Below are 25,265 nucleotides of genomic sequence, written 5' to 3'. Positions count from 1 at the left end.
ACCTTTTAATTGATTACTGTAATGTAGTCAGGCTCCATATACAATAATATATAGGGCTCTATTTTTAACTTCTTTATGAAATAAGTTTTGCTACAAGGGTTAAGAAAACCTTGTGCTGCCAGCTCATTAGAATGTTCGACTATGGTCGTCACACACAAGTTCTCCTACAGTCCAACACACCCCACTTAGCACTGCTCTAATCAACATCGCTCTCACTCCCTGAGCAGATATGTTGATTAGGCCGCATGCAGGGGGTATGTGAGAGAGCTGGGCTCCTTCTTGAGTGTAAGATTCTCTGTTGTCTTTTCTTAAACCTAATTGCATGATTTAGCAGAATAAAAAATAAAAAAATAGAAAGGCATATTTTTTATTTATTTATATAATAAAAAAAGTAGCGCTCCATTTCTTATAGTGATAAAATCTAAATTTGCGCCAAAAATAAATCTCTCAACTAAAAAACATTATGTCAAATAAATTGCTGTAACATTCGTGATGATAAAAAATGTGTTAAAAAAAAACACAGTTTAAATGGCACTCTACCCAATAGTGTCACAAATGAATGCGCCTCATCAAACGTTCTTTAAAGTGCCCACAGAAAAAGCGTTCATAGTCAGCCAAAGTGTTCTTCAATTAGTGTCACCCTGTGATCACCACAACCACAACCACACGTGCAAAAAATATGCTCACTGTCAACTTTTTTTTTTTTTTATTCTTTATTTATTTATTTTTTCATATATCAAAACAGTATACAATCATATCAAAAAGTAATTCCTTCTACATAACATCCCAGCATTGCATAAAAGGCAGCTCATGTGGGGGCTCTATTTCAATTAGGAGGGCATATAGATATGACAATGAGTGCCTCAATGATTCCCCCTTTAAACATGTCTGTTCAAACATCGAGGTGTCATGTATTAAAGTAGGGATTCTTTTTTTTTTTTTTTTTTTTAAATTTTTTATTTATCATCAAAAAAGCCGATCCACGTGTGGACCAAGACCAAACAAACATAACATTCGGGGATAACATTACCCTTCATCAGACAGAAAACAGCAAGATTGTACAGTCACATATACAGGCAAAAAGAAAAACAAACTTCATCTTACTAGTCTGAGACCGAAATCTCTCTTTAAGTCTTCCAATCCCGTGAACCAGGTCCCCACGGGGCGGCTTCCCGACCCGTTTTCCGTTTTCTAGTGAAGCAGGGGAGAAAAAAGGATAGAAGAAAGAATAGATAGAGGATAGGTAAAGTTAAGGTAAGAGTTGGGGAGGGGGGGGGGGGGGGGGCTGCACGAGCATGGCCAACCCCAAAGGCGCCCCTGAGGGCGTAGTGAAGTGTTTAGTTCTCGTTTTGTTTCCTGGTGGATCATGTCATCCCGGGTACTGGGGTACTCCCCACTACTGGTCGAGTCGCCTGGTGGTCGTCCGTTTCTCTGAGTCTCTGTCCCTCCTCTGAGAATCTAAAAATGTTGTACAGTTGCCATGTGTCTGAGTATGCTTCCCTTCGCTGTTGGCTGGAAAGGACTAGATCTTCCATACGGCTGATCTCATCTACCTTGTTTAACCACATAGCCACATTTGGCGGGCGAGAGGACTTCCAGAGGAGAGGCACGCAGGCCTTGGCAGCGTCCAAAAGGTGGCGCACCACCGACTTTTTATATACTCTAGGTGATAAGTCGTTAGCATGTAGGAGGAAGTATGCCGGGTCATCTGGGACTACACTGCCCGTAAATTGCTGGGTGACCCGACGTACCTCACTCCAGAAGTCTCCAAGCCGCGGGCATGACCAGAAAATATGCAGCATGGTGCCTCTATCCTGTTGGCATCTCCAACAGGTAGCTGTGGTGTCAGGAAATAGTTTACTCAACAGGTCGGGGGTCCTATACCACCGCGTGAGTATTTTATAGTTTGTTTCTTGCGTTCTGGCGCATACCGACGATTTATGTGTGAAGCGGACTATGTTTTGCTTTTTGGTGGCTGAGAAACGCGTCCCCAAGTCTTCCTCCCATCTGGCTAGGGCCGGGATCTGGTAGTCCCCTGGCGGTGTGTTCAGTAACGTGTACATCTGGGATAGGGTGTGGGGGATTACCCCAGAGGCATTACATATGTCCTCCAAGGTCGTCAACGGAATTTGTTCGGTCTGAGGTACCGGTATGCTGTTCAAGAAGTGGCGTAATTGTTGTGTTCTCAGGAAGTCCAGGCGGAATACGCCCTCCGGGTCCATCAGTTCCGCCGCTGACTTCCACCTCCCCCCTGCACTAAAATGAGACGCCTGGAATAAGTCAGCCCTCGCCAGGTCGAGAAATCTCCCGTCTTGGGTTCCTGGTTCAAAAAGGGGGTGGCCAATAATCGGTCTCAATGGGGAGTTCCGTGACGAGAGGGAGAACTTTTCAAAGAGTTCTGCACATACTCTAGTCGTCTGTCCTATTAGGGGATGTCGTGAGGTATGCGTGGGGAGTGATGAGTGGCACCAAGGGGCACGTCTGAGGGGAATCCTACACTGACTTTGTTCCACCTGTGTCCAGAGCTTAATGTGCCCATGCCTGCACCAGTCAATCAGCCTGACCAGGTGTGTCGCCCGGTAGTAGGTTCGTACGTCCGGTAATGCCAGGCCGCCATTTAGCTTGGGGAGAGAGAGTACCTCTCTTCGGAGTCTGGACTTTTTCCCCGCCCATAAGAAGTGGGAAAATACAGAGTGTAGTTGACGGAAGTAGTCTCCCGGTATGTGAATCGGAATCGCCTGTAGGAGGTATAAGAATTTCGGTAGTATGGTCATTTTCAGGATATTGCATCTACCCAACCAAGAGTGGAGGCCACCCGTCCACTGTGACAGCAGCTTCCGGACCTCTGCCAGAAGGGGGGGGAAGTTCATTTTATACAGATGTGACATCGAGGGGGGGATGTGCGTGCCTAGATATTTTAATGCGACCTCCGTCCATTTAAATCTAAAGGTGTTTTTAAGCCGTGTGAGCTGGAGCTGTGGCAGCCCCACCCCCTAAATTAGGGATTCTTAATTGTGATCGAATATACGTACTCAACTGTAACTGGCAGAGGAAGTCTAAGTCTGCGTTCAATCTCTCTATTCGTCATTGCTTGCCCTTCTATCGGAAAATGAAAAAGCAGGGCAGGGATTTGTCATTCCTGGCTGAAAAGTCACTGGGCCAGATTCAGGTAGATCCACGCAATATTTGCGTGGGCAAAGGGCAACGATTTTTGCTCTGCGCCAACGCAAATATCTTGATATGCCCGCGATTCACGGAGCAGTAGCTCCGTAAATTGCGCGGGCGCTATGCTAAATAGCCGGGCGTAAGGGCGCCTAATGTAAATGATCCCGCCGGGGGCGGCAATCATTTAAATTAGGCGCGCTCCCGCGCCGAGCGAACAGCGCATGCTCCGTCGGGAAACTTTCCTGACGTGCATTGCGGCAAATGACGTCGCAAGGACGTCATTTGCTTCTAAGTGAACGTGGATGGTGTCCAGCGCCATTCACGATTCACTTACGTAAACGACGTGAAATTTAAATTTCACGAGCGGGAAGGGCGGCTATATTTTAGCATTGGCTGCCCCTGCTACAGCAGGACCAACCTTGCGCTAAAGTCGCCGTACGGAAACTCCGTACCTTGCGTGCGCAGGGCCCGCGCAACTTTTGTGAATCGGTGGTAGTATTCAATTTGCATACTATACGCCGATCACAATGGCCGCGCCCCCTAGCGGACAACGCAAGAATGCAGCCTGAGATATGAAGGCATAAGGAGGCTTATGCCTGTCATATCCTAGGCTGCAGTCCGCGTAGCGATGTTCCTGAATCAGGGGCATTCGCTACGCGGGAGCAAAACAGCTATTGCGCCGCGCTAGGTTGCGCGGGCGCAATAGCTTCTTGAATCTGGCCCAATGTGCCCAAAACTGGAACCATGGGAGTCGGATCTGGCGGGATGCCTGTCAACTTTTGACCCCTATATACTGTATACAGAAGGTCAATAAACACTTGCCATCTTATAGATGTTATGCCAGGGCCTTCATCATGCTCTCCCTATGGAATGTCAGCCAATACACAAAATACTCCTTTCAGGGAGACACCTCCCTGCTTGATAATGCAACCTTCGCCACATGCAGTGATTCCTCAAAAAGACATACAAGGACCATCTAAAGCTCTCTGTATAAAATAAAGTTTATTGACCTCAAAATAAGACTTACATAAATAGAACTTGTAATAAAGCATGTAATGGCACATGTTTAATCACTTCACCACCTGGTCTCACTGCAATCACTGGGGCCATTTAGTTCACCCGGCAGCTTTGTCGAAAAACTCCTCCCAGTAACATGCTGATGTCACAGACCAACCTCACTTGATGCGACTGCAATTGCACACCTTAAACTTCAATGCAAGATCAGGATGGATTGTGGGAAGCTGAGTTCACTAAAAGGGCTTGGCTATTGTTGCAGATGATCAAAAGGACTACAAGTCTCAAGAGGAGGGCATAGCAAGGGGAGGATCAAATGTAGTTTTCCCAGGCATAGTTATGCCGCGTACACATGGTCGGAATTTCCGACAAGAAAAGTTCGATGTGAGCTTTTGGTCGGAAATTCCGACCATGTGTAGGCCCCATCTGACTTTTTCTGTCAGAATTTCCGATAGCAAAAATTTGAGAGCTGGTTCTCAAGTTTACCAACGCGAAAAAGTTCTTGTCGGAAATTCCGATCGTCTGTATGCAATTCCGACGTGCAAAAAAAACATGCATTCTCTGAATCAATTTGATGCATGCAAGCTTGTTGTAGTGTTGTATGTCACCGCTTTCTTGATGGTCGGAATTTTTGTGTGACCGTGTGTATGCAACACAAGTCTGAGCCATATTCAGTCTGAAAAAAATCCACGGTTTTCTTGTCGGAATTTCCGATCGTGTGTACGCGGCATAAGGCTCTTTCTGCAAGAACAGGAGTGTATATCAAGAGGGTGTGGCGCTGCCTGATTGAGATAAGATGGGGTGTGAGGTTATCTCAATCAGGCAGCGCCACACCCTCTTGATGTACACTACTGTTCTTCTAGGCTTCTTAATTGAGGCACTACAGAGAGGCAGCAGCCTTCATTCCTCACCTTAGCGCAGATTTATTTTATCACATTTCTTTCTGCAAGAAGACTGGGGTAGTGCGCACGATAACTTACCATAACTGTGTGTGGTGGAAGAAGACAGATGTCTTTATCTGGAAGCAGAGGGACACTATCCTTATAGGTGGATTCAGAGAGAGTTAGGCCGGCGTATCAGTAGATACGCCGACCTAACTCGGAATCTGCGCCCTCCTAAGTTTAAGTGTATTCTCAAACTGAGATACACTTAAACCTAGCTAAGATACGACGGCTTGCGCCGTCCTATCTTAGGGTGCAATATTTAGGCTGGCCGCTAGGTGGCGCTTCCGTTGAGTTAGGCGTAGAATATGTAATTGACTAGATACGCCTATTCACGAACATACTGGCGCCCGTCGCAGCAAAGAAAGCCGTTTACGTAAGGCGTTTTCAGGCGTAAAGTTATTCCATCAAATAGCAGGACTAGTCAATGTTAAGTATGGCCATCGTTCCCACGTCGAAATTTGAAAATTTTACGTCGTTTGCGTAAGTCGTCCATGAATAGGGCTGAACGTAATTTACGTTCACGTCGAAACCAATACGTCCTTGCGGCATACTTTGGCGCAATGCACACTGGGATATGTACACGGACGGCGTACGCGCCCTTTCATAAAAAACGTCAATCACGTCAGGTCACCCCCCATTACCATAAAACATGCCCCCTCATCCTAATTTGAATTAGGCACGCTTACGCCGGCCCTATTTACGCTACGCCGCTACGCTATTAAGTTAGGAGGCAAGTACTTTGTGAATACAGTACTTGCCTCTCTGACTTAAGGCAGCGTAGCGTAAATACGATACGCTACGCCGCCTTAAAGTTGCGGCAGCGTCTCTGAATCCACCTATTATACCGCAACTAAGGCCCCGTACACACGACCGAACATGTCTGCTGAAACTGGTCCGCAGACATTTGTCCAGCCGACCGTTTTGCAGCGGACAAATGTTTCCTAGCATGCTAAGAAACATGTCCGCTGGAAGCCTGTCTGTCGGACATGTTCGGTCGTCTGTACAGACTCACCGTACATGTCCGATCGGCCGCCATCCCTCGCATGCGTCGAATCACTTTGACGCATGCGTGGAAACATTGAACTTCCAGGGCCGCGCACGTCACCGCGTCATCGTCGCGGCCACGGCGCGGCCTCGTCACCGCGTATCGTGTACGCGCGGATTTCTGTCTGATGGTGTGTACAACCATCAGACTGAAATCTCCGGGCGGACATGTCCGTCTGTCTGTACGAGGCCTAAGACTGTTCTGAGCCAGCTGTGCAAAGAAGAGACCTGAGCTGAAGATATTGCCAGAGGTATCCACCTGTTTCCAAACATCTGGACTGGAGGTCACTGTGCACACTGGGTGAGCAGTCACTGGCTGACTTTAGACTACTGCTGCTAGCGGAGTAAGACTGTCTGTTAGGAACACTGTACCACTGCATGCAGAATCCTCAAAGTGACAGTATTTTTAGCACACCAACACAACATTTTGGGCCCCTACAGAATAGCCAGCAGAAAGTTGAGAGCAACTGTCACAGTGATCACCTACATCCCCTTTTCCCCAGCTAGGGACACCGATTGCAGGTTAAAGACAAAAGTGTATTTTTTTAACATTTTCTGTTTGCCGTTAGATAGTCCTATTGCTCAGTTAATGTCTGATTATAATCTGATATTGTTTAGGGCTACCGTCATTCTTTGTTTGATGCAATGCTGTGGTATTCTGTGAGATAATATATTTTGATGCATTCTTATGCCCTGTACACACGATCGGATATCTGATGGAATCTAACCTGATGGATTTTTTCGACAGGTATCCGATGAAGCTGACTTTCATCAGTCTTGCCTACACATCATCAGTCAAAAATCCGACCGTGTCCAACGCGGTGACGTAAAACACTACGACGTGCTGAGAAAAATGAAGTTCAATGCTTCCGAGCATGAGTTGACTTGATTCTGAGCATGCGTGGATTTTTGACCGATAGAGTTCCACATGGTCGATGGTTTTTTTCTATCTGTTTTTTATCCATAGGAAAATTTTAAAACATGTTCTATTTTTTTTCACCGATGGAAAACAAACCAATGGAGCCCACACACACGATCGGTTTGTCCGATGAAAATAGTCCATTGGTCTGTTTTCATCAGTCAAACCGATCGTGTGTACAGGGCTTAACTGTTAGTTAATATAGAGTAATAGTTCTTTCACTAATTTATCCATTAGGGTTCATGCACACTGGGACTCTTATAAATGTTATTTTTCTGGGAGGAGAAAAGCAGCTTCAAAATCGCATTAGACGTGTCAAGCACTAGGGTGTTTATTCCTTTCATTACGCAGAATATTAATTTATTATGGCCATGTAGAGCTTAATTTTTAATCTCCTCAAGGACCCCATAGATATACACCCAGGAGACACTCTACTCGGCGTGGGTACATATGTTGTAGACACCGCTGCAGCAAGTCTTGAGTTACTCTCCCTGGGATTTACCACGTGACCTTTTTTCTATTGTCTATTTTTCATTATTGTATCCTAAATAGATGAAATTGTTGTATAGCATGCTATATTTGGAACATTAAAATTGTTATTTTTTTATATATGCCTACAAAGTCCATTTAACCCAAAGCAAGCTAGAAAATTTCAGAAAGTGGCCAGCAATTCAGTTCTAAAGTGGTTGTACACCCATACATATACCCAGTGAAGTGACTTGCCTCAGGTGCTAGACAGAGATTAAACAAATCCTCTCTGCTGGAGGTCCCTCCTCTGTCACCATTTTTCTCTTGGTGTCAGGAAATCTTGTAAGTGATTCATGCTGATAGCAGAGAAACAAAGCAACGGGTAGAAATTGCACTTAGTGCTCTTATTTGAGACAAGTACACTATAAAGGGATATGCTTTGTTTATATTTCATATCTGAGGTTTACTTTACCACTCTAAGCACTGTCCATGATGCTTTGGTTATTTGTAGGGTTGTCCAGATACCGATACCAGTATCGGTATCGGGACCGATACCGAGTATTTGCACTAGTACTCGTACTCGCGCAAATACTCCCGATACCAAAATAGAATACTTTATTTTTTTTTATTTTTTTTTTACATCGAACACAAATTGGATGGCACTGATAGGTGGCACTGGCATTGATTGAATGGCACTCATAAATGGATGGCACTGATAGGTGGCACTGGCATTGATTGGGTGGCACTGATAAGATGCACTAATAAGCTGCCTCCCTGCACTGATGCACTAATGGGCACTGATCTGCACTGATAGGTGGCACTGGCTAGCTGCACTTTTGGGCACTGGCACCGATGAGCTGCACTGACAGTGATCACTCCTTCAATGATATGTAGTTTTCCAGTACCGTATGCTAAAAAAACAGCCCCACACCATGATGTACCAGTTCTTCATAATTCTAAAGAAAATATCTTTGGTCTGTATTGTGGTTTGAAAACGGTCACATGACATTAAAAAAAAGTATCGGTATTCGGTATCGGCGACTACTTGAAAAAAAGTATCGGTACTTGTACTCGGTCCTAAAAAAGTGGTATCGGGACAACCCTAGTTATTTGCAGTAACATACACATTTTCAGGACAAATTTTCGGTGTATACTCCCTTCTTCTGCTTGGACCTTAACCACTTAAGGCCCGGACCATTATGCAGGTAAAGGACCTGTCCCTTTTTTGCGATTCGGCACTGTGTCGATTTAACTGACAATTGCGCGGTCATGCGACATGGCTCCCAAATAAAATTGGCGTCCTTTTTTCCCCACAAATAGAGATTTGGTATTTGATCACCTCTGCGTTTTTTATTTTTTGCGCTATAAACAAAAATAGAGCGACAATTTTGAAAAAAATCCAATATTTTTTACTTTTTGCTATAATAAATAACCCAAAAAAATATATGAAAAACATTTTTTTTCCTCAGTTTAGGCCCATACGAATTCTTCTACTTATTTTTGGTAAAAAAAAAAAAATGCAATAAGCGTTTATTGATTGGTTTGCGCAAAAGTTATAGCATTTACAAAATAGGGGATAGTTTTATGGCATTTTTATTAATATTTTTTTTTTTTTACTAGTTATGTATCAGCGATTTTTTTCATGACTGCGACATTGTGGCAGACACATCGGACACGTTTGACACATTTTTGGGGCCATTGTCATTTTAACAGCAAAAAGTGCTATAAAAATGCACTGATTACTGTGAAAATTACAATGGCAGTGAAGAGACTAACCACTAGGGGGCGCTAAAGGGGTTAAGTGTGTCCTATTGTGTGTTTCTTACTGTAGGGGGGCGTGGCTGGATGTGTAACGTCACTGATCGTCGTTCCCCATAACAGGGAACAGACGATCAGTGACAAGCCACAGAGAAGAATGGGGAAGGTTTGTTTACACTCACCTCTCCCCGTTCTTCAGCTCCTGTGACCCGATCGCAGGACACTGGCAGTGATCGGGTCCGCGGGTCCCGTGGGCGTGGTCACGGAGCTTCGGACCGGGTCGCGAGCGCTGCGGCGGCGCGCACGCGACCCACGGCTGGGCACTTAAAGGGCAACGTGCCTGTGCCTAGCTGTGCCTAGCTGTGCCATCCTGCCGACGTATATCGGCATTAAGCTGTCCTCAAGTGGTTAAAAGAACGGGATACACCACAAAAGCTTGTCCTGAAAATTTGAATATTAGTGCCAATAAAAAACGTATCACAGGCAGTACACAATTGTTTTTTTGGCCCACAGCCAAGCTAATGTTTAACCCATGTAGTGTTGGAAGGGAACCCAACTGCATAGGTATAAATGTAGTGTGGGTATTTAAATTCATACATAATTATAACATGGGAAAAAGTTAAATAGTGCATTCACCTTCCTATAAAAAGTGTTGTGGTAGTACAGTAGATAATCTATTTTTTTACTTATCTTTCCATGATCTCAGTATCAGGGCAAATTTATTTTGTTTTCATTTTTGCCGTGTGTTATTTGGGGCTGCTGAAAATGTCCTTTTAATGACTTCTTAACGGGTAGGCTATTAGAAGACTATAAGCATATGTCAGACTGTTTACAGTAAATGAAGCAACACAGTGTGCTCTAAATCTGTTCTTCTTATTTTACCGAATGTTCCATTTTCATATAACTATTCTTGTCAAAGTCATGCAAAAGATATTTAGAGATTACATACAGTATCTCACAAAAATTAGTACACCCCTCACATTTTTGTAAATTTTTTATTATATCTTTTCATGTGACAACACTGAAGAAATTACACTTTGCTACAATGTAAAGTAGTGGGCGTACAGCTTGTATAACAGTGTACAGTTTTGGTCCTTTCAAAATAACTCAACACACAGCTATTGATATCTAAACCGCTGGCAACAAAAGTGATTACACCCCTAAGTGAAAATGTTCAAATTGGGCCCAAAGTGTCAATATTTTGTGTGGCCACCATTATTTTTCAGCACTGCCTTAACCCTCTTGGGCATGGAGTTCACCAGAGCTTCACAGGTTGCCACTGGAGTCTTCTTCCACTCCTTCATGATGACATCACAGAGCTGGTGGATGTTATAGACCTTGCGCTCCTCCACCTTCCATTTGAGGATGCCCCACAGATGCTCAATAGGGTTTAGGTCTGGAGACATGCTTGGCCAGTCTATCACCTTTACCCTTTGCTTCTTTAGCAAGGCAGTGGTCGTTTTAGAGGTGTGTTTGGGGTCATTATCATGTTGGAATACTGCCCTGCGGCCCACTCTCCAAAGAGAGGAGATCATGCTCTGCCTCAGTACATGTTGCCATTCATGGTTCCCTCAATAAACTGTAGCTCCCCAGTGCCAGCAGCACTCATGTATCCCCAGACCATGGCACTCCCACCACTATGCTTGACTGTAGGCAAGACACGCTCGTCTTTGTACTTCTCACCTGGTTGCCGCCACACACTCTTACCACCATCTAATCCAAATAAGTTTATCTTGGTCTCATCAGACCACAGGACATGGTTCCAGACAGAGTAGTACACTGATCTTCCCTGTGATTGGCAATGCAAGGCTATGCAAGGGAGAGGGGGCGGGTGTTAGAAGAAGTCTGATCGTTGGAGGACAGGCAGGCTGTTCTCCCAACACAGCCAAAAAACTGACCACACTGGGATGGATGTGCTCTCATGCCTAGCGTAATCAGTTTTAAATAGGAAATCAAGGGTATTGGTCGGAACACCAGTAATTTCACACAAAAAAAGCAATACAAAGAGAATGGGATACTTTTTTAACACAAGTACGTGGTACAACAGACACATATTAAGAATATAAAATGTTGGGGTAATATATTTTTTAAACTTTTTTATACATAGTTATTGCTAACTTTATAGATCATTTAGCAATATACTATCTACAGTATATTTTACCAACAATTTCCTTGGTAACTTTGAATTATATTAAAGATCTGCTCAAATCTGCTAGCTTGCCCATCCATTAACAAGATAATTCCAACTGGAAACTTTAAAAGCAGCCAGTGTCCCTTAAAGTTTACCTTGGAACCGTGAACATTATCATTTGTTCTCCAACCGAGACCATTCAAATTGACCTATAAAATATTTTTATCACCGCTTCCTTAATAACTATTTAAGCTTGCCTGATTTCAGAGAAATAACTGAAGTTTTGTTTAGAAAAATGATAGTTGTGTAATGCTGGGAAAGTCATTTCTTAGGATGGCGAACATTACATATAATCGAGATGGTAAGGTTATATGTTCCTGGCACTTGGTCAAGAAACATTTCAGGAGGATGAACAGTTCTTTGTAAATGGCATTATTTTACTTTTGGAGGGTTGCCGAAAATATCAGATTGAGGTATAGCCTTTCATATGTGGACAGCTGGGCAACATTTTACTTATTTGTTTTCCCTGGTATTTATTTTTCCTAAATAATATTTTTTTGGGTCTAAAAAAGTTCAAAAGTAAAGGTTACATAATACAGTGTTTATTATCTAAAGCAGTGGTGGGCAAACTTCGAGAGGTGCAGATCTATCTGGAAAGCATCAAAGAGATCAGAAATCACCAGGGTATGGAGCCCCCTTTTTTTAACCACTTAACCTCTGGAAGATTTACTTCCTGATCAGGCAATTTATTGCAATACGGCACTGCGTTACTTTAACAGATAATTGTGCGGTCATGCGACGCTGTACTCAAAAAATGTGTTATTTTTTCACACAAATAGAGCTTTCTTTTGGTGGTATTTGACCACCTTTGTGTTTTTTATTTTTTGAACTATGAACAAAAAACGACTGACAATTTTGAAAAAAAATTAACAATATTTTTTACTTCCTGCTCTAAAACATATCCAATAAAAAAAATGTAAAAATCGAATTTCTTCATTAGTTTTAGGCCAATATGTATTCTGCTACGTTTTTTGGTAAAAAAAATCCCAATAAGCGTTTATTGATTTGTTTGCACAAAAGTTATAGCGTCTCTCTCGCCTCTCCTCTTTGTTATAGCTATATAAACACTGGCAATAGCCATTCGCTCTAACCCTAACATCCATAGCATTTCTAGTGGAGGCAAAACCCATCAATGTGTATTATTTGCAGAAGATCTTCTACTATTTATCACAGACCTTATTATGACCGTACCTAATCTATTTGCAACCCTGTCTAAGTTTAGTTCAATCTCGGGTCTAAAGCCTCATACACACAAAAAGTCCATCCGATGAGAATGGTCCGAAGGACCGTTGTCATCGGTTAACCAATGAAGCTGACTGATGTTCCTTTGCGTCTACACACCATCAGTTAAAAAAACGATCGTGTCAGAACACGGTGACGTAAAACACAACAACGTGCTGAAAAAAACGAAGTTCAATGCTTCCAAGCATGCGTCGACTTGATTCTGAGCATGCGTGGGTTTTTAACCAATGCTTTTTCATACTAACGATCGCTTTTGACCTATCGGTTAGGCGTCCATTGGTTAAATTTTAAAGCAAGTTCTAATTTTTTGGACCGAAGGTTAAATAACCTATGGGGCCTACACACGATCGGTGTGGACTGATGAAAACGGTCCTTTAGACCGTTGTCCTCTGGCGATCCTATCGTGTGTACGAGGCCTAACAATAAATCGGAAGCATTAGCTATAAATCTCCTGGACCCAATACATGGCACAGTGCAACAGTCCTTCCCTTTAAATGGTGTTCCAGGCACTCCTTTATCTTGGAGTCAAACTTACCTCTGATATCTCCACGATGTATAAGGCTAACTATGTCCCCCATTATACCTCAACTGAACAAGACCTAAAATACTGGCAGGCCCATGATCTTTCCTGGATGGCGGCCGTCAAGATGACATTCCTTCCTTGCATTTTATACTACGTCAGATCCCTACCAATCCCAGTACCATCCACATTATTTAGCTCCAATCACTGATTTATAAATTTATACGGGGCAGTGGTGGCTGCAGAGTGGCTGGTTCTACGCTACATACCTCCAAGTGGCGGGCTGGCCTGGGAGTACCACATTTTTTGCTATTACAGAGCCACTCAGTTGGTCCTGCTGTATCAAATTTTCATAAAAAACTATTAACTTGACTGGGTTCAGTTGGAGGCACAAGCTAGTACTTCACTTCCCATGGATCTCATAATGTGGTTCTCCCCAAGGGAGCGTCAGGCCATCATGAGTCCTTCTTTATCTCGCTCACTAAACCAATTTACATGGTATGCAAATTGTACCTCTTTAAATCTCATCGTTCTCCAGTATCTCCTCTTTTTAATAATCCTCAATTCCCCCCAGGACAGGAGCCTCAACAATTTGCATGGTGGACTAAAAAGGGCCTCTACAGAATAGCACATTTTATAGATCATAAAGGGATTATAAAGCCTTTCAATTTTAGAGAAACATTAGAGATGCCCCCTAGTGAAATTTATCGCGTGTGCCAAATTACCCATTTTATTCAGTCTTTCAATAAGGACTAGGTAGACATAAGAACTAGAACTCGATTTGAAAATAAATGTGTACGTGGTCCTGAATCGCGCAGGGTAATCTCAGAGCTATATCTCCCTTTTCAGTAGCCAAAGTAGTAAACCATCATACCAAACAGCATGAGAATCGGACCTGGGTAAGCAAATAGAGGAGGAGGTATGGGCACAGTGGTCAACCTTGGTACATAAAGGAATACTCAATACTTATTTTGTAGAAGCAAACTACAAGGTGCTATACAGATGGTATCTTGTTCCGGAGAGGTTGGCGAAAATCTATCCTGGAGTCTCATCTCACTGTTTCTGTGGATGTGGCCAGGTGAGAGATATTTTTCATATCTGGAGGTCTTGTCTTAAGGCTCAGAGCTTTTGGATTCAAATATTCAAACTAATTTACTCAGTGACGGGACATAACATACCTTAAAATCCCAAAATGGCTTTGCTGACCTCTCAGATGAGATCCCCAGGTACCTCCGAACCCTTATCTTTTTCATATTCACAGCAGCTAAAATTACGAAAGAGCGAGCATGGAAATCACCCGTGATTAATGTCACGCTGGTTAAACACAAAATATCATGGATTATGATTAATGAAAGACTAACAAGTATTCTTAGAGACAAGCAAACCAAATTTGAAAAGGTATGGAATCCCTGGATTAAATATCTCTAGGGGGGGGGCGTGGCCAGGACAGGCATGTGAGAGGACGCATCTCTCACAGCTCCCAGCGGTGATCCGGTACCGATCCTCCCCCGGCCACAATTTCAATCCGAAACCACCCTATGCTGGCAGCTGACGACACCGGGATCACCGCGGTACCACCACCGGCGCTCTGTACCAGGGGGATGACCCGGAAAGGACAAGGAGAGACCGCGGGGCCGGAGATCCAAGATGGCGCCGCCACGCTGGCTGTGAAGGGGACGCCTCGTGGAGCGGAGAAATCGGGGCCTAAGCACAGTAAGCAGGTCAAGGCCTCGGGCAAGGACCCCCCTAAGGACATGCTTTACTATGCCCAAAAACTGTCGGTGGCTGGGGGGCAGGAACAACCGTCCCGCTCTGGGGACACACACCAGGCCGGGCCTGCTATGCAGGAAGACACTGCCCAGCTGCATTGGGGAGAGGAGGTGGATGGGGATCAGGCTGGCTCCAGGCTGGATGATGGCCAGGCCGATTCATTGCAGGCTGCGACTGTAGTGCAGCCTACGCTGGCGGACATACTACAGGCTGTGAACAAGTGCACGGCCTCTGTTGATACCATCAAGGAACAGTTTGGCCTGCGGCAGGATATGCAAAAAATCCGCGAACGCAACACGGCGGTGGAAAGCAGGGTCAGCGAGGTGGAGGACCAGATGCACCCCATGGCCCAGGACACCAGGGCTGCCTTGCAGATGGCAAGGGATGCTTATGACCGCGTAGAAGATATGGAGAACCGTCTCAGACGAAATAACGTCCGCATTGTGGGCCTACCGGAGAGGGTGGAGGGCAAGGACCCCACCACGTTTGTGGAGAACTGGCTACTGGAACTTTTTGGCAAAAAAACACTGTCGCCATTCTTTGCGGTGGAACGGGCCCACAGAGTCCCTTCGCGCCCACCGCAGCAGGGGGGCCCCCCCAGATCCATCCTGGCAAAACTACTTCACTATCGCGACAGGAAGGCAGTGCTCCGACAGGCTCGGGAACGAGCGAATATTCATCATAATGGCGTGCGGGTGTCCTTCTATCTGGATTTCTCACAGGAGGTGCAGAGGCGCAGGGCGAAATTCCTCGATGTGAAGCGACGGCTGTGAAACCTGCAACTTCCCTACGCCATGCTCTACCCTGCGAAGCTCAGAGTGGTGGTTAGGGGCCAAGCCCAATTTTTTGAATCCGCTAAGGAGGCCATGTCGTGGCTGGATCGCAATGAACAATCCTTACAAAGACGAGCGCAGGAGGAAGGAGAGTGAGCCCTGAGACTGGGGGGGGGGAGGTTTGCTGTTTGCCTTCGGGCACTTATATTGCACAAATGAGAGAATGTCTGAGTTGATCCTATTTGGGGGGGAGCCCCTACTTTTTACCTATTGATCTCCCTTTTTCAGACTTTTGTGTTCCATATATAAAAATTCTTTATTTTTTGGTTCTTTTTTTTTCCCTCTTGGCCGGGGGACATGATAAGTGGCAGCACGATGTGAGGAGAGATGCTCTCAGCAAAAAGTGTGCTATGCTGATGGTTAAAGCGAACAGAGACAGTCGACAAGTGGTCGCAAAAAGAGTTGTAACCGCCCTGTTGGTGGTACGTGGATATTTGGGGCCCGTTTGGTCCAAAAGTTACACCAATTTCCTTCACCTTTTCAGTTGCCATTCATGGAAAGCGGTACATTGCACGAGATCTGGGCCTTCGGCCCCTTTGCAAGGTATTATACAGATGTGGACAGTCCTGGGGGTGGGCCTGCCTTCCCAGCCGTGGAACCAGAATGTGTATTTATGCTCACCAATGTATAGCTATATGATTTTAGTGAAGGACTCTCATGGCTAAGGTACCTATTGTTTCATGGAACGTGAGGGGTATGCATTCACCACTAAAACGTACAATGCTGTTTATGTGCTTGAAGAAGTATTTACCAGGGGTGATCTGCTTTCAGGAGACACACTTAACGGCGGAGACCGTGTGCTTCCTGAAATACGCATGGGTGGGTAAGGCATATCACTCTACACACACCTCCTTTTCGAGGGGGGTGAGTGTACTGGTGCATAATGCAGTGGATTTTCAGGAGATTGCAAGTGTCGTAGACCCAGAGGGCCGTTATGTATTTGTTCACTGTAAAATCGGTACTTTAATCTGTGTCATAGCATGTGTTTACATTCCCCCGCCCTTCACGGCAGCGGTGCTCCGGCTCCTCCTTTCTTTTTTGGATGGCAGGCCGGATGCTTCGCTGCTCGTGTTGGGAGATTTCAATTGCTGTTTGGATCAGGTGGCGGATAGACATCCGGCCCCTAGACCCTCTGCCCTCGCTAGGAGTACTCCCCTGGCGCGGTTGTTGCAAGAGGTGGGCTGGGTGGATGTCTGGAGACACCGTAACCCGGGAGGCAGACAGTTTACATGCTTTTCAAAGACTCACGGCTGTCTGTCCAGGATTGATTTGGGGGTGGGAAATCTGAGCATGCTTCCGCTGATAGCGGACCTGTCACACAGGCCCCGCAGAGTGTCGGATCACTCAGCTCTAGTGGTACAGCTCTTGGTGGCTCCGCAGGGGAGCTTAGTTAGGGCACCATGGAAATTGAATGCGTTTTGGTTAAAGCTCATCCGTTCACATGGGGAGATATTGGAGGAGGTGCGGGGGTACTTTGCAGCAGGTGCAGGGATGGAAATAGAGGCGGAACACTGGGACGCCTTCAAGGCGTATTTTCGAGGCATACTTATCAGGGAAGTGAATGGGGTCAAAAAGGCCTCTACGGCTTTATTGATTGATGTGGAGAACAGGGTTCAGGACATGGAGCGGGCTTACATAGCGGATCCTTCTGATTTGACCAGGGAGACCTGGCAGGCCGCTCAGTCGGCCTATCAGCAATTACTCTCCTCATCGGCTGAGAAGAAACGATTTTTTGCAAAGCAGGCGTTCTTTGAGGAGGGTGAGAAAACCGGCCGTATATTGGCGCGGATTGCGAACTCCCATCAACGATCGCCGGCTATAGGGGCCATAAGATCTAGGTCCGGAGGATTAGTTTCACAACCAGAACAAATTATGCAGGAACTGGCGGGTTTCTATGAGACCCTGTACAGCTCAGGCACGGCATACACTCAGGGAGATCTAGAGCTATACCTTTCCCAACTGGTCTTCCCAGAACTGACTGCTGACCAGCGTACTTTGCTGGATAAGCCAATCACAGTGGAGGAACTGGTGGGGGCAGTCGGTGCTTTCCCTAACTGTAAGGCCCCGGGGGAGGACGGTCTGCCCATGGAGGTGTACAAACAGTATTCTGAAGTACTGCTCCCCCACTTACTGAAGGTCTTTAACAACGCCAGGGAAAGGGGGACTTTACCCCCGTCTATGACTAAAGCTAACATAGTTCTGCTACTTAAGCCAGGCAAAAATCCTGTAGACCCAGGGGCGTACCGCCCCATTTCCTTACTGCAAAGTGACATTAAGATATTGGCTAAGGTGCTGGCCATGCGGCTGAATGGGGTGATAACTTCAATTGTGCATGGAGACCAGGCTGGTTTCATGCCCAATAAATCCACGGCGGTTAATCTTAGGAGGCTGTTCCTTAATATGCAGGCACGGGCGGACAATATGGGCAGTAGGGCGCTACTGTGCTTAGACGCCACAAAGGCGTTTGATAGTATAGATTGGAACTACCTTTGGACGGTCTTACAGAAATTTGGGTTTGGCCCGGTTTACATTTCCTGGGTGCGTTTGCTATACTGCCAGCCACTGGCCATGAGTATCAGAGCCAACCCTCGCATCACCGGTTTCTGCTATGGAGATGAGCAGGAAAAGGTGATGTTATATGCGGACGATACCCTCCTTTTGTTGGGGGATACGGACACCTCCCTTAGAGAGGCTATGGTAGCGATCACAGAGTTTGGCCGATTTTCTGGTTTACTTATTAACTGGTCAAAGTCGGCCTTGCTTTTGCTGGACGGTGATGACACGCAGGTAATTAATCCCTTGTGCCCTATTCCCATTACTTCCTCCTTTAAGTACCTAGGGGTACAGATCACGGCTCAGCCACGGGACTTCATTCATCTCAATATATCCCCCTTGTTACTACGGTTTAGGGACAAAATTAAAACTTGGAAGGCCCTGCTGCTATCGGTTGCAGGCCGGGTGAATTTAATCAAGATGATACTTATGCCACAGCTGTTGTACTTCCTCCATAACACCCCCATGGTCATCCCCTTGAAAGTTTTCCACACGGTTAATAGTATCTTTCGCAGCCTCATCTGGAAGGACGGGGCTCCTAGGATCAAATTAGAGCACTTACAGAGACCTAAGGATAGTGGGGGGTTGGCATTGCCAAACCCCTGGCTATACTATTTGGCGGCCCAGATGCAGCAGCTGGTCGGCATGTTTCGGCCGGCGGTGCGATCCTCTGCTCAGAAACTCCTGGAGCACACCGTGGGCGGAAGTCCGATCCCTGAGGCGTTGGAGGCACAGGCCTTTGCTAAACCACATAAGAAGTACCCCACTTTTAGTCTAACCCAGAAGGTATGGAACAAGGTCAAATATGTTCAGAATGCGGAAGGTTACACGAAATACAGTCCAATATGGCAAAATAACACCTACACTGAACTGGCCAAGTTGCAATCGGGGACCAGATGGAAACAATATGGGGTTACACACCTTACACATATATTCCGTAATGGAGTGCTACGTACATTCCCTGCGCTGCGAGAGGAGTTTGGCTTGCCGCAGTCAATGTACTTCTCCTATCTACAGTTGAGGCATGCAGTGGTGGCGCAGGGTCGCTCTTCTGAGTGGTGCCTGTCGCCTACTCCTGCTTTTGATCTTTTGGGGGATGCTGAGACGTCGAAAGGATTTATTTCCCAGTGCTATGCCATTCTGTTGCAATATGTGATGAAGCAGCATCCCCTGAGGATAAGAGAGAGGTGGGAAGCAGATGCGGGAGAGTTGGATGGGGAACAGTGGGAGGAGATTTTTCAGGCGGTGGGCAGGTGCTCCTTGAATGTATCACAAAGGCTCACCCAGTTGTATATCCTGTTACGTACCTATTACACCCCACACAGACTTAGTAAGATGAATCCGCAACTTGACCCTACTTGTACTCGTTGTAAGAGAGACCATGGAGATTTGATTCATATGCAAACTCCACACTTATTGGGCAGGAGTAGTGAGTACCGTTAACTCAGCATTTGGCGTGACTCTTCCACAGGACCCGAGGGCATGTCTCTTGGGGGCTCTGGAGGAGTAAGAATGGGAAGAGGCGGACAGGGAAGCGATTCACAGGGTGTTGTTCCAGGCGAGGAAACTCATCATGGTTCATTGGAGAGCTGAGGCTCCCCCGACCCATGCTGAGTGGATCGCCAATATTGGGACAACGATGAGGATGGAGAAACTGGTATATCAACACAGGAGTAATGCCCACAAGTTTGAGAAGTTATGGGCAAAGTGGCTGGATGTACCGGGCCTAGCCCCGGTGGACTTGGTGATGGATAGGTTGCTGGGTATTAATGTTGGGTGAGACATGGAATGGGAATGGATGACATAAGAGTGTGGTCCGGAGTGATGGTGGGGGGGGTTTACCTCCAGAATGGGGTTGCCATATCTGTACATGTTATTATGGCTTTGATCATTATTTCTACTTTTGTTTATGTCCCCGATATGTCGAGGGGATTCTGTATGCCTTGTACCTCTGCAAACTAAATAAAACTTTTGTTGGATTAAAAAAAAATATCTCTAGGGACCTTAGGGGCTGGGGCGCCTTGTGGTCGGGGACCCGCCTCGAGGGGATAGCTGTTCACTCATCTTTACCCCTTTTTCATTCTCTTTTCCTCTTTTTCTTCTCCCTTACTTCAAACCAATATTTTTATATATGGATGCATATGGAGGGTCCATCAAGCCTCCCTCACTTCTAATAATTTATGGGAGCAAGGCATTGTGCCTTAAGGTACTGAACGTAATCCCGGTTGTTAAAGCTCCCATGTTTCTTTGATTGTAGTTGTGTTACCATTTGACCAGTTGCTTATGTAATGTGTTCTTTCATAGATTTGCCTCTATTCTATATTTGTCATAGGGTGACTATACTCACCGAGTTTGTGCTCCTGATAAACAGATGCTTTATTAAGCGGGTCCAGACTTTTAGGTTCATTTACAGTGCCTTGAAAAAGTATTCATATCCCTTGAAATTGTCCACATTGTGTCATGTTGCAACCAAAAATGTAAATGTAATTTATTGGGATTTTATGTGATAGACCAACACAAATTGGCACATAATTGTCAAGTGGAAGGTAAAAGATGATAAATGGTTTTCAATTTTTTTTACAAGTATATATGTGAAAAGTGTGGCGTGCATTTGTATTCAGCCCCCTTTACTCTGATACCCCTAACTAAAGTCTAGTGGAACTATTTGCCTTCAGAAGTCACCTAATTAGTAAATAGAGTCTACCTGTGTGTAATTTAATCTCAGTATAAATACAGCTCTTTTGTAAAGCCCTCAGAGTTTTTTTAGAGAACCTTGGTGAACAAACAGCATCATGAAGGCCACGGAACACACCAAACAGGTCAAGGATAAAATTGTGGAGAAGTTTAAAGCAGGGTTAGATTATAAAAAAAATATCCCAAGCTTTGAACATCTCACACAACACTGTTCAATCCATTTTCTGAAAATGGAAAGAGCATGGCACGACTGCAAACCTACCAAGACATGGCCGTCCGCCTAAACTGACAGGCCGGGCAAGGAGAGAATTAATCATAAAAGCAGCCAAGGGACCCATGGCAACTCTGGAGGAGCTGCAGAGATCCACAGCTCACGTGGGAGAATATGTCCACAGGACAACTATTAGTCGTGCACTCCACAAATCTGGTCTTTATGGAACTGTGGCAAGAAGAAAGACATTTTTTAAAGAAAAACATAAGAAGTCCTGTTTGCAGTTTGCAAGAAGCCATGTAGGGGACACAGCAAACATGTGGAAGAAAATGCTCTGGTCAGATGAGACCAAAATGACTATGCTTCCAGAGATATGGGGCTCCTCCTGTCAGAAGTTAAATATAGAGCGGCCACTTTAAATACAAGCTGACAGACTCTGTTTGCAGCAGACTGAGAGGTTGAGCTCACAGTGCCTCTCACTTCTTGTCAGAGGCACTGAGCTCAATGGACAGCTTGGAGTCTTGGACCAATAGTAAAGTACCATTGGTACCAGCTTTCCAATGAAAATGCTGCAGAGGAGGCATGCCGCAGACTGCAGTGTCCTAGAAGGGGCATGTGTCTGAAAGACAAATGCTCTCTTTAAGCCCAGCCTTCTTAACTACAAGGAAAAAAACATTAGCTAGATTCAGAGAGACGGGCGCATTTTTAGTTCGGCGTAACGCATCCCATTTGCATAGTGAGGCAAGGCCAGTATTCACAAAGCACTTGCTCCCTAAGTTACGTTGGCGTAGCGCAAATGGCCCGGCGTAACCCCGCCTAATTCAAATTAGGCAGGTAGTGGGCATGCTACATGTAAAGTAACCGTGACCCCATGTAAATGAGGGCCGTTGGTAGGGCGCATGCGCGCGCATGCTCAGAAAGTTGCAAATACTCAATGCTTTCGACATGAACGTAACCTACGCCCAGCCCCATTCACGTACGCTTACGCAAACGACGTAAAATACGACGGCTGTTCCGTCGTCCATATCTTGCATGGGCTGCGCCATCTTTTTGGTGGTTTATCTTTACGCTGGAAAAACGCCTTACGTAAACGGCGTAGCTTACTGCGACGGGTGTACGTACGTTCGTGAATCGGTGTATCTTGCTCATTTACATATTCAACGCGTAAATCCACGTACACGCCCCTAGCGTGTAAAGATGCAGCCAAGATACGACGGCGTAGGAGACATACGTCGGTCATATCTTGGCCAAATTCAGGCGTATCTGGTTTCCAGAATACGCCTAAAGATACGACGGCGCTCATTCGGACTTACGACGGCGTATCTACTGATACGCCGTCGTAAGTCTCTCTGAATCTGGCTATAAGTGTTTATGGGTATACGATTTACCCATAATCCCATGATTTTCTCACACAGTTAAGGGGGAAAAACTGATTCTGTTGAAAAGGTACTGTTATATTCAAGCTAAATCATATATTTATATGCTATATGTTATAACATAATAATTTATTATTTATCTATTTACTGTGAAATTACTGGTTGGAAGGCATAACTTCAAACTTCAGTAATTTGGCCGTTAAGCAGACTGCTTGAATATAGATGATGAAAATATAGTAAATGACCTTAAAAACAATATATAATAATTATTGTATATTACTTATTTATCGTAATTAACCCCTTACAAAGAAGGCCAATTCTGACACTTCTCTCCTACATGTAAAAGTCATAATTTTTTTGCTAGAAAATTACTCCGAACCCCCAAACATTATACAGTATATATACATATATTGTTTTTAGCAGACACCATAAGGAATAAAATTGTGGTCATTGCAACTTTTTATGTCACACGGTATTTTCGCAGCAATTTTTTTAACTCTGATGTGGGGGAGATGCTTAACTAGCACACAAAGGGGGTGATTTAGTAAAGACGTACTCTGTATAAACCTTTTTTCACTTTGAACACCCAATTTACATACAGAGGAATTTAAAACATATGTAATCTTCTTTTCGCAGTTGGATGATTAAAGTGAAAGCTTTAATGACAAGCAAAAAAAATATTCCTATTAAGGTCAAGTACAAAAGGTCAGGCAATGCTCAGGGTATGCTGTGATGAGAGAAATATGTACGCTGCCACTGCTGATCTCCATCTATTATTGTTAGATGCCTGGCTGTCTCCGGCTTCAGTACCTTTTGAGTCACTAACCCAGAACTACAGACCAAGCATGCAGATTAGAAGGCCAAAACTAAATTCGGAGTGCCTTTTCCAGGCCAGTACCTCAAAATGTACTGAAATCACTGGATCAGCATGACAGCCAGAAAATTTGCATTTTTTTTAGATGGAAAATCCATCCATCATGGTGCTGGGCAGGTGAAAGGCAGGGCCAGGACAAGGGGTGGGCAGAAGGGAGCACTTGCTCTGGGCGCTGTCTTAATCTGTGGTAAGGGGGGCACACTGGAAGCTTCAGCCACTGCCTCACTGACAGGAGTGATTGTGCCTTATATTCACAGCACAATGTACTGATTCCTCCATTTGACCCAACTCTTATCTCTGCTCCGTTTTGTGTGACAGACAGGCAGCTCACTGTTTCCCCGCCATTGCCAGCACACTGCCCAACTTCCCCATCCCATGCTGCTTTCGGTCCTCCACCCTGTTCATGAAACCCGGGCACACATGGCATCTCCCCAGCCAATGAGAGTGGAGGAGGGGTGTTAACAGGGAAGAAGGCAAACTTGAAGCTGGTTACTGGATTACAGAGCTTGGCTGGGTTCCTATGGGACACAAGGCGGATCAGAGCTGGACTCAGACCCAGCACACTCAAGACAGTGCAGGACTCATTTCTGCGCCCCTCTAAATGTTGTGCCTGGGACAACCACACCGGCTACCCCCCAATGCTTTTCCAGTGTATGTAGTGAAGATTTTTGGAGGGGACAGCAGATAGGAGAAGGAGAAAGGAAAAATGAACAGGGGAGAGGAGCAAGAGGGATCGGTGCTGACTTACTGATTGTGCAGGAAAGGTAGAGTGAGAGGTGTAGATGGCGGCGGGGCTAAAATGAGACGGACCAAGTGAGAGTAACAGGAAAGAAGGTAAGGAGTTCTGGGAAGGAGAGCAAGTTGAGGGCAGGAGTGTAGCTTGCTGGAGGAGAGAGTGATTAATAGCAGAGATAATGAAGAGTTGGATTGAATGGAGGTGTCAGGGAATCAGGAAATATAAGGCACAGTTACTCCTGTAGGTGAGGCAGTAGCAGTGGCCGAAGCTCCCAGTGTGCCCCTCTTACCACCGATGAAGACAGCGCCCAGAGAAAGTGTTCCTTCTGCCCACCCCTTGTCCTGGACCTGCCTTTTACCTGCCCAGCACCATTATTGATGTATTTTCCATCTGAAAATGCTACTTTTTTTTTGGCTATCATACTGATCCAGTGATTTCAGTAAATTTTGAGGTACTGGCCTGGAAAATACATGCATAATTAAGTTTGGGCCTTCTAATCTGCATGCTTGGTCTGTAGTTCTGGGTTAGTGACTCAGAAAGTACTGAAGCCGGAGACAGCCAGGCATCTAGCAATAATAGATGGAGATCAGCAGTGGCAGCGTACATATTTCTCTCATTACAGCATACCTTGAGAATTGCCTGACCTTTTGTGCTTGAATTAATAGGAATATTTTTTTTTTGCTTGTCATTAAAGCTTTCACTTCAATCATCCAACTGCCAAAAGAAGATTACATATGTTTTAAATTCCTCTGCATGTAAATTGGGTGTTCAAAGTGAAAAAAAAGTTCATACAGAGTACGTCTTTACTAAATCACCCCCTTTGTGTACATGTTAAACACCCCCCCACACCTCATATCAGAACTACCACAGCGGCTGATCATGTGGGTGCTGACAATCAGCAGCTTTATGGTTAGTTTGAAAACCTGATAGGTTGTACTACTTTTGCTCCAGGT

Source organism: Rana temporaria, chromosome 1 (assembly GCF_905171775.1).
Source record: "Rana temporaria chromosome 1, aRanTem1.1, whole genome shotgun sequence".
Classification (NCBI taxonomy): domain Eukaryota; kingdom Metazoa; phylum Chordata; class Amphibia; order Anura; family Ranidae; genus Rana; species Rana temporaria.
Note: the sequence above shows the minus strand (reverse complement) of the source record.